General features: G+C 47.2%; 1 protein-coding gene across 1 annotated transcript in view; it reads left to right on the forward strand.

Moving 5' to 3' along the window:
• Positions 1-10,693, forward strand: part of LOC115388519 (heparan sulfate 2-O-sulfotransferase 1-like) — a 134,799-nt gene that overhangs the window by 27,469 nt on the left and 96,637 nt on the right. The gene's annotated exons all lie outside the window — the stretch shown is intronic.

The raw sequence follows: 10,693 nt of genomic DNA on the forward strand, positions 1-10,693 counted from the left end.
ACCACCAACCATCACCTCCCCAGTCTGTGTTGTGGAAAGCCCCACCTTTCCCCAACCTCCTGCATCTGATCCCATCTCGTCTGCCCCATGCTTCCCTGCTCCCACCCACCTTCCAGCTGCTCTGCTGACCTCTACAGTTGCTGTGAGTATTGGTGATAGTCTTATCTGGAACACCTGCTATTTATGATATTCTAAAATGACTTTTAACGTGTTTTATTTTTGCTTGAGTATAAAGTTTTATTTGTGTTACAATCTTTTTCAGACTGTGGATTTGAGTACCACCAGCTCAGACTCTGCTCCTCTCCCTCCCACTGTCACCACTGCTGTTGCCACAGATCCACCTGCTGCTCTCTCTCTCTGCTCCACCTGCTGCTCTCTCTCTCTGCTCCACCTGCTGCTCTCTCTCTCTGCTCCACCTGCTGCTCTCTCTGCTCCATCTGCAAAGAGCCGGGCACACTCTCACAGACAGGTGGGATGTTCTTGTTAATCCTTGGATACCATATTTTTTTTTTATTACAACGGTCTATTACTAATGGTCATCTTATCTTCTGTAACAGTCCACTGGTGCATCATGTTCCACCTCCAGCAAAGCCTCTGCTGCTCCTCTTCCCACCACCATCACCACCTCTGTCTCCACTGCTTCAGCTGATGTTCCTTGCAGGCCACCAGCTATGAGCCCAGCAGCACCTGAACAGGAGGTAATATCAGGTTATATTGCACTTAAATGTTATGTTTTTGCTTGTAATAGGATTGTTTTTAATTGTTCATTTACTGTTACATTGTCAGGCTGAGGATGAGCATCATATTCCAGGGATGGACCGAGTGAACAGCCTGGCAGAGTACTTGGTGGCACTGCGGACTGAAAATGCACAGACCCTTTCTAATCAGCAGGCCAGCACCATCATTGCTCTGTGGCAAAATTTACTGCCACATGATCAGCAGCGTGTGGCCTACGCCGCTCGGCACCAAGTGCGCCTGACCACCGGGCGGTATAAACAACCCAGGTCCAAAGCAGAATTTACACCAGGGGTGGAGAGCAGGACCCGCTGTGTCCTCGGTTCCTCGGGATCTCCTGCCCAGTGGCCAGACTGTTGTCGCCTGGTGGAATCAGTCTTCATAAAGCTCTGCAACATTCACACGAGCCCGCAAAAAAGGATGGACATGCTCTCACGAGGTGGACATTTGATTCTCAGGGACGACAACAAAATTAGGCAGCTGGTCCTTGGGAACGGCATGGTAATGCAGGATACCACCATTCAGCTGTATGCAGTCAACCAAACAACTCTGACGCAGGGGCACAATAAAAGACTAAAGCGACAGGACTGCAGAATTTTGCTGCAGGGGGTCAATCTGCCTGCCCCAATTCCTGTAGCTTCCACGCCTCTGCTACCACCTCAGGTACGAGCCACTGCTGCACCAATACATCCTGGTCCAAAACTTTTGTACAACTTCCCCGAAAGCACAGGAGGGCAGGCTGTACTCAAGAGAAGACACCCTGCATCGCCATCTGTGAGTGCTCCACCAGCAGTTCGCCCAAGGCTGTCTGCTCAGAGGCAGATCTTTCCCAGGCAGGCAGCAGCAGCACCACCACCACAACAACCACAACCACTTCCACCACAACTACCACAGCCTATGTTGATCCCTGTACCTGTTGTTTTCAATCCCACACTTTCCACAAGCCCCTCTATATTCCGGGCTCCACCAGTCCATATGTCGGGACCAATTGCACCTGCTGGCCCTCTTCCTCCTCCTCCCCCCACTCGCAGGGCTTACAAACGGACGGTTGAAAAAAACAAATGTGGCCAATGTCACCAGCCCCGCACCAAGGAAAGTGGGCACAGCCAGTACTATGGTCATGTGTCCTGCCCACAGAATGCTGGTGTGCCACTTGACCAGTGGATGCAAGAGATGCGGCAGAAGAGGACCAAGGAGTGATGGAGTCTGGGACTCTGAATGTTGTAAATAGTTTTATATGTTCTTGGCACGGCTATTCAGTTATTATTAATCTGTTTTTTATAGTGTTGTATATAATTGTGTGGAAATGCTTTGGTGTGCATAGTTAGCTCTTTGTGTCATACTCAAATAATATGTTTGTATTTTTCAATAAATCTGGCCTTTATTTTTGCAGCAGGTTTGTTATTCACATAAATATCTGTTTTGTAAAGTAAAACAGACAGACCTTTTTGCAATTGTGGCGCGGAGCGGTATTGTCATTTATCAATCTCACTATTAACTAAAACACCAACAACGCCACTCCAGGAATTGCACCTAGAGAATTAAAGCCAAAGCACACAGATTCATAACCTTACTGAGAGGCGGACACCAGTTGGTAAGTTTGGACAGGTTTTATTTACAAAAAGAAATTGAATTAAAACAATTCTTTATTACAACAGTATTTTTAAAAATAAGGCCAAGAATTGCTAAAATAGTGAAGCAAGTTTTCTTATTTCTCTTGCTCTCACCCACACGCACATGCACACACACAAACACACTTACAGTGAAAAAGGGGACTAGGAGCTGGGGCTTAACCGTGACTGGGGAGGGGGAGAACCAGAGGGGGCAGAAACCTTAAACTAAGGGAAAACACAAAAACTCAACACAGCAAACCAAAAAAAGGAAGTGCACCACAAACTAAACGGAGACGACCACCACCAGGGGAATCCACCACCACCACCACTTGACTCCACCACCAGCTCCGAGAACAGAACAAAACAAATATTACAATTTATAAAAAAAATGAATTTCAGTTTTCCCACGCAAGCAAGCACTCAAATAAAATGTAAGATTTCCCACAAATCCCCCTCTTGGCCAAAAACAGATTTTAGGACCACAAAATTAACATTCCTGCAAAACATACATTTCTGCATGGTCTGCAAGCATGTCTCCAAGTACATAAATAAATAAGTACATCAATTAATGAATAAATAAAGCAATGTTCAGACAAGCAACAGTTTAAAACAAAATGGTGAGATGAGTGTTGATACTCAACTGCCTCGGTGGACAACTGACTTCCCACAGTCCTCTCTTCAGGTTAGGAGGCCGGTGTGTCCTCTCCTCCAGGTATGGAGCTCTTCAACCTAGAGAGGCGAGTGTGACAGATGTGATACCACTTGGCTGCTTTCTCCTTCAGTCAGACAGCATGGGTCGTCCGGGCTGTCACTTGGAACGGTCCGTCCCAACATGCCTCTGTCCACCCCCTCTTGGGTCAGCGCAGGTCCACAAATCCTAGATTCACGTCCTACTCCAGGTGTTCATTGCGATCAGGACCAACCTCCTGGTCCTGGAAATGGTCTCCCGGTCTCTGGTTCCAACAGGGTTAGGAAGGATAGTTAAACTGAAACACACACGCAGGCGTGTGAGCGTGGCTCTTTTCTCAGCTTTCTTTGAAGGAAATTAGTTTCTTGTGTTTATCACTTGTGTGTGTGTGTGTGTGTGTGTGTGTGTGTGTGTGTGTGTGTGTGTGTGTGTGTGTGTGTGAGCGTGCGTGCGTGTGAAGCTGCAGAAGGAGCTGAAGAACCTGTGTGTGGAGGAGGGCCAGCTGAAGCGAGCTCTGGACATGAAGCTGAACATCCGGCGGCAGAAGAAGGAGGTGAAGGAGCAGCACGTGAAGGAGGTGCTCGGGTACGGGCCTGCGCTCCTCCGCGCCGCACGCCGTCCACCGCGCTCACGCCCCCGCTGACCCGAGCCGCTCTTTCAGCCAGTGCACCCACATCCACCAGAGGCGCGAGGAGATGGCCGACAAGATCCAGAAGATCTCCGGCCAGACGCAGCAGCTGAGGGCCAAGATCAAGAGCCTGAGGGACGTCTGCGGCGAGGAGACGGAGAAAGCCCAGGTACCGGCGGCCTCCCGCAGCAGCGGCAGGCCACTTCCTGTTCCCACGCTGACGCCTTCCTCCTGTCCCCTCCAGGCCATCTACAACACCCTGTCCGCTGCCGTGGACAAGCTCCACCAGCGCATCCAGGCTCACTCCAGAGACCTGAAGCTCGCCGCCGCCAAGATGTCTGCAAACATCTGAGCCTGTTTACTGTTCTCATATCTTCTCACTTTCACAGCCTGATCAGACCAGGGGGGTTCCACAGTCTGACAGCTCATCTGTTTAATGCTGTTTTGTCTTCTGTTTAATGATTCATAAAGACAAACCAAGTCAACCATGTGTTTGGAAAAATTCTTTATCACTTGTCTTCATATTTTTCTCATGAAAAGTTTGACCACATGCCGACTCTTCTGTTTTCCTGATCAGCCCCGCCTCTTTGGACTTCAATCTAGAAACACATTTCCACTCTGATTTCACTGTAAAGCTGATGCTGCTGCATGACGACGAAGAGAAAAGAACTGAGGCTGGTTCTTCAGCCGATCCCCGAGCTGACGGGGTCAGAGGTCGTCCTCCTTCGGCCCTAGCCTCCTCTGTTATACAGGCGCTCAGCTCCACAGCTGCTCAGAGAATGCTAGGTAGCTATGCTAAGCAACCCCGATGGACAATAAATGCATAACTTGGACTACATCCGGCCAAATGTCCAGGTAAGAGGCGATTGTTTTTTTTTACTGCAGTTTGAAAAAGCGATCTTGCTGTTGGCTGTTCTGTGGCATTTTGTGGCGGATTCTGTGGTTTTAGAGGGCTTTGAGTGCTATGGTTGTAATCAGCGGAGTCTCAGCTCTCATATGAGAGGCTGTTTGTGTGAATTGTGTCAGGTTAAATTGCGCTATTATCAATATTTCGGCGAGTGGGTTGACACGGTCACGAATATAGTTCATAATTCATATAGTTCGTGTTTGAGCTGTGTTTGGGGTGTGTAATAATGGCTGAAATGTTCGGTTAGCCCAGGTTTTGCTGTTTAATTTGAGGATAAGCATCATGACACTCTGTCAGAAATAATGCATATTATTAGACAATCTCTGAAATGTTTGCTGTCAGGCCCCCAATTGGGGGGCGCTCGGGCTTAAGGGGTTTTAAAGGGGATATTTCTGTGTACATTTAGGTTGAAGCATTAGCAAGTGCAGTATTGAGCTTTTTGTGAGTTGGGACTGTCTGTTTTCTCCCTTGAATCCATGTTTGGAGCTGAGCAGAAGGCTGAAAAGACTGTAGAAGCAGTTTGAAAGTTCCTTCACTCGTCTGGACTTGATGTGAAAATATGAAGCAATGAATGATCTGTGGCTGTAGAGGGCAGCAGTACGCTTCGATGAGAAGAAGAAGAAGAAGAAGAAGCGGACACAGGACAGAGCATCAGGGTGAAGCGACAATCGGCTGTGATGAGGTTTTTTTTAAATGGTCTTGGATGTAAATTGTGTGAAAATGAGTGTAAAAGAGGTGAGGCTGTGATTTGTGAGAATGCAGCAGTTGTACATGCGTGTATAAAGAGCGTGAGTGAAGGTGGTTGAATGTGTTTAGTTTTGAAAAGTAAAAACCTAACTAAGCTATTGGGCGATCTGGCAAGTAACTAGCTAGCTAACTGATGGCCATCTGGCATCTGTCCCCCCCAGAAACAGACACTGGGACGACCATCGTGCTTCAGGCACATATTGAGAAGCGGGTCCCTGTGGGACTCGAACCCTGGTTGCTCGCTGTTTCCAGCTCACAGGCGCGGTGACACTTTAACGTAGCCACGCGCACAGGGCGGTTATACAGGCGACGAATGTCCTATTTAAAGCTGACGTCATCATCTGTGAGCGACGCAGCCAGCCTGCTGGGATGGACGCTGTTAAGTCTGGCCACTAGGGGGCGACGCGACTTTGTGTGCATAACCTCATCTCACCCTGCCCTTCACCTGAAAGGAAACTAACAAAAAATGTTTTGTTTTGTTTTGTTTTTTCATCACCTCTTCAGGTACACACGCTCCGCTCGCACCGCCAGCTCTGTGTTAGCTCGCAGCAAAATGTTGCACAAACATATTTCACCACTAAAAATTAAAACACCAACTCAACCTTCATTTATTTGCCACAAAGCAAAAGCTACATCTGGATGTGTGGATGTCTCTTTGTCACGCCACATTTCCAAAAATATCATCAAGGAATTCAATAAAATACCATATGATTATATTTGGAGAAGAAAAAAATATTCTTCTGAGTCAAGGAAACGTGAAAGAGTCATTTATACTGAATTCTGCCATATCTTTCATTTCTTACATTTTTTCTTTGTCAAACATTTGGAGTCCTTTCAATAAAGATATTTATCAAAGAACTAAGATAGCCTGAAGTTAAACTGCCCACGGTAAAAACACTGCTTTGGCAGCTCAAGCAAACATTAGAAAATGAGCTGAAAACATGTCAACAATTCAACTCCTCGTCGTCTGATCTGAGATCAGATTTTCACTCCCTACCAGTCCTACCTGGACCCCTGCTGGGGATGATGATGGTTGATGGAGAAGAGCTTCCATGTGTGTTTCTGGCTCTGACCGTCACCATGTGCTCCTCCCCGGGGTTCAGGCTCAGAGTCACACTCTCACTGCTGTTTGCCACTTCGCTCCTGATCTGCCACTCTTCCTCTCTGCTTCTAGTCCAGGTCACTTCGTAGTCCAGGATCTCTCCTTGGCTCTGATAGGCCAGCAGCTTCTGCACACAAAACACACTTCACCACTCAGATCACCGGACGAGGATGTTTGAGTCCGTATGGAGAGGTACCTCTCTTCGTCAGGTCGGCCCTGTCGTGCAGCTCCACCGTTCCAAGCTCATTCTGTGCTTTCAGGGTCCAGTTTCTTTCTTCAGCTCCAATTTGCATCATTTGTGAGCATCTGCCCTTTGATGCAGATTCACAAGGCCTGAAAAAGACACAAAACAACTTTGATAAACATATCTGAACTTGGTGGGCTGTGTGGGATTGAGGCGGACGGGAAGTGTCATGAGATTAGTTCTGTTGGTTTTCTTGAGAACTACTTGGATTTGCACATTTACCCAGAGGAATATATTTAAAAGCATGTTGTTTTTTTGAATCCCATTGCGTCTGAAACAATCAGTAGAGAGTGTGGTAGGCAGTGTAGTTCTACCTCCCGAGCAGCTGATAGCGTGTTGGACTCCGGAGAGAAAGGTGTGTGTGTCTTCCTACTGTCCAGCTGCAGTCCACTGACTCCAGATCTCGTGTTTCACACTGAAGATCCCGATCGTCAGGCGGGTCTGATCCACACCCAAACAATAAGAGAAAGTAACGGTCAGCACTTTTCATTGAGAAGGGTTCAGAATCCGTCATACTCACAGCCGATAAAGTACAAGCTCTGTAGGAAGTGGTGTTTGTTTGGCACTTGACGTCGACGCAGACCTCTGACGGCTGCTTCAGCAGCAGAGTCAGGCCGTACGTCTGATCGCTGATCTCAGAGGAGTTCATCTCAGCTCCTCCGTAGCCGCTCAGATACATGCGGTCAAAACTCTGAGCCGCCGGCACCACGCAGCAAAATGTGGCCTTGCTTCCTGCCTGAAACACTCGGTCCCGAGGGAAGACATGCTTCCTCTTCAGGGCTCTAGTTCCTGCAGGGAAACAGCATGATGACGTCCCGTAACGTGACGGACTGATGGAAGACGGAGGGCCGGCGGCTGCATGGAGACCTGGAACCATCTGCTGTGGTTTCCACCGGCTGGTCTGGTTGTCGTAGCAGAAGCGAAGCCTCACTGAATGAGGAGCGCAGTCTAAAGACAGATGAGACGTCCAGTTCCAGGAGCGAGGCCGTCCCGCCCTGTCGGCCGCCACTGAGACCTGGTCCTGAAACCAGACGGACCGAGTGAGAACCAGCTCCTTTCCAGACAGGAGGATTATCTTTGTTGGACTTTTCAGTCAGGAAACGTCCAACAAAGTGTTCTACCTCGTAACAGCGTCCTGTCCTCTCTGTGTCTCATTCCAGACTTTCTGGCTGTGGACCCTCTTCTTCTCACTGTGAGGTGATTTCCTCAGCTCTGAACTCTGACCCCTCCCACCTGACTCATCTGGACCTGAGAGACAACCAGCTGAAGGATTCATCAGTGAAAATCCTGTGTGCTGGACTGAAGAGTCCGAACTGTAAACTGGAGACTCTGAGGTCAGTTCAGTGTGAAGCTAGAATCTCTTCTAAGATAAAGGTTTGTCCTCACATCTCACTTCTTTCTCTCTCTGTTCAGGTTGGAGGATTGCAGGTTGTCAGAGATCAGCTGTTCTTCTGTGGTCTCAGCTCTGAAGCCCTCCCTCCTGAAACATCCGGACCTGAGTAACAACAAGCTGCAGGATTCAGGAGCTGAGCAGCTGTGTGGTTTTCTGGAGAGTCCACTCTGTAGTCTGCAGACTCTGAGGTGAGGGTGGGGTATTAGGGATGGCTTGATACTACCTTTTCATGTCTTCATGTCCCATGGCGGTAGCATGAAATTGAGTATTAGCCAATTCCAATACCAATCTGATACTGATACCAATCCAGTACTGATACCAGTCCAACCTCCTTTAGTGATCAATAATGGTAGCCTTCATCATAATTTTCTGAATACAGACATCTAAAAATCGCACATTCACCATGCAACAAATATTCTGCTCTCCTGAAGGACGAAATAAAATAGCTGACAAAATAACTGAAGTAATGCAATACTGCCATGTTAGGGTTTTTTTTAAATCAAGACTCCAGATTTAACAGCTTTTGATGTTGGTAAAAAAAAAAGAATGCAACAATGGTTGTATTAATTCCGGATGACTGCCAAAAGGAGATGCTGAAAGCTCTGAATGTTCCCTTCACACATGTGAAGTTCTAGTATGTGTACCCACAACGTCACTGGTGACCTTGTGCATGACCCTAGAAAGGTTATAAGCTCCAGTGTCACCTCAGGTTCGGTTCCTACAGAATCACCTTGACTGATCATGAAGATTCTGAGTGACAGAGTGCTCTGGCGGTCATCCGGGATTCATAGAACCATAGTTACATTAGTAACTTTCATTCTATTTGACACGTTCTAAAAGCCAGAAGGCTGTGCTGAAATCCCTGAATGTCTACAGTACACTACAGTAAACTAAATCTGAGCTGCAGTGAAGCTGTGAGTCTAAATTGAAAATGTAAAAAGTGACACATTCCGTAAGCTTCATGTATGACTCAATGAAAGTAGTTCAAAGCAGATTGTTTGGTGCTGAGTTCCTGTCATTATACACACCTGTTCTCACAACCAAATTTTGGAAAAATTGCATTCACAGTAGTTCTTCCAACGTTTGCCCGCATCCTTCCATCAGCCTCGGCCATCATGAGGCCGTGATGCACAGCATGATCCACAAGTGGAGCCCTAATTTCACCAGGGATGTACTGACAATCTCCTTCCTCTGTTTGGTCCTCTTCCCCATCCTCAGCCCTTTTCCATGCGGCTGACCTTCCATTTCTGTGTCAGTGTTGGAGAAATGATCCACACTGTCCTGCTTGGGTCTGACACGCTTGTCAAGTGAAGGTTGATGGGATTCAGCTGAGTGACAATGGAAAAGTGTCTTGTTACAACGAATAAGAAAATGCTTCTCACACCTGATCAATGAAGCTGAAGTTCACCTGAGAATAGCTTGATTTAAGAGACACTCAGGAAAAACATTCAAAATGTCAGATTTGCTTGACCGATTTTGACTAGTACATTTTCTAGCATGTAACAACTCAAGCAATGAAATGACTGTTAGTTTTATAGAGAATGACTCCAGCATTCCCAAGTATAGTTCATTTTGACTGACATGAGCAAATGACCACATTAAATGCCAGAGTTGCATGAAAAGCATGTGATGCATGTCCAGAAGTATCTGATTTGTTAGAATGACAAACTGCGACTACGATGTGTGTAAATGGCTGAATGTTGTGGAGGTTGAACTGTTGTGCAATAGTGAAATGCGATGTGACAAAGGCACCAGAGTGACTGAGAAAAACTAAACACAGGGCAAATTCTGAGACTCGAATCCCACCTGGCCTCCAGCAGCTCCGAGTGCATAGTCAAGGCTAAACATGAATGGGATGGTTCAAGTGTCAAGTAGTACCTAAACCATGGAAGGATCAATGAAGTACTTTCAAGGTCACAAACACATTTGACAGAAACCTCATTCTGAAGCCTCGGGTCCAACTGGCTTGATAAAGTTTGGATCCATTGGCCAAATCAGACAACTACTAACATGCATTTGGAGTTCTGCAGCTCAGTATTTTTTTTTTCACCCATTTAAGTCATTCATGTAACCAGTAAACGAAGGCCCAATCCCATTTCTCCTTCTCGCCCTACCCCTTTGAAACGGAGTGCGCAGGGGTAGGGCACAAAGTAAACCCCTCCAAATTGGAACACCCCTCCGACAATCGCGTACGTCATCAGTAGTCGCCGCTGCCGTAGATAGATGCGACAATTGTTGGTGAAGATTTTCCTTACATTTTTAAACTTTATTAATCAACAAAATACTGACATTTATGAACTTCTTTCGTTGCGGACGCCGCCATCTTGCCGATCTTGGAAGGCTTTCTGGGAAATCTGTGGAGAGGGGCGCTTGTTTTGTCTGCCTATACCGTCAGTGGCGGGTGTGGTTAGTTCACTTCCGCATTGGCGGGAATGATGGTTTCCCACCCGCGCATTCCAGGCGGGCAGTGTTGAAGAAACCAGTTTATTGAAAATAATCGTCTGCTGCGTTTGGAATGCGCGGGTGTGGAAATGATCACTCCTGCCAATGCAGAAGTGAACTAACCCCGCCCGCCACCGACAGCGCAGGCTGACGAAACAAGCGCCCCTCGCCACCAGATCATACCCCTCCGTTTG

Source organism: Salarias fasciatus, chromosome 5 (assembly GCF_902148845.1).
Source record: "Salarias fasciatus chromosome 5, fSalaFa1.1, whole genome shotgun sequence".
Classification (NCBI taxonomy): Eukaryota; Metazoa; Chordata; class Actinopteri; order Blenniiformes; family Blenniidae; genus Salarias; species Salarias fasciatus.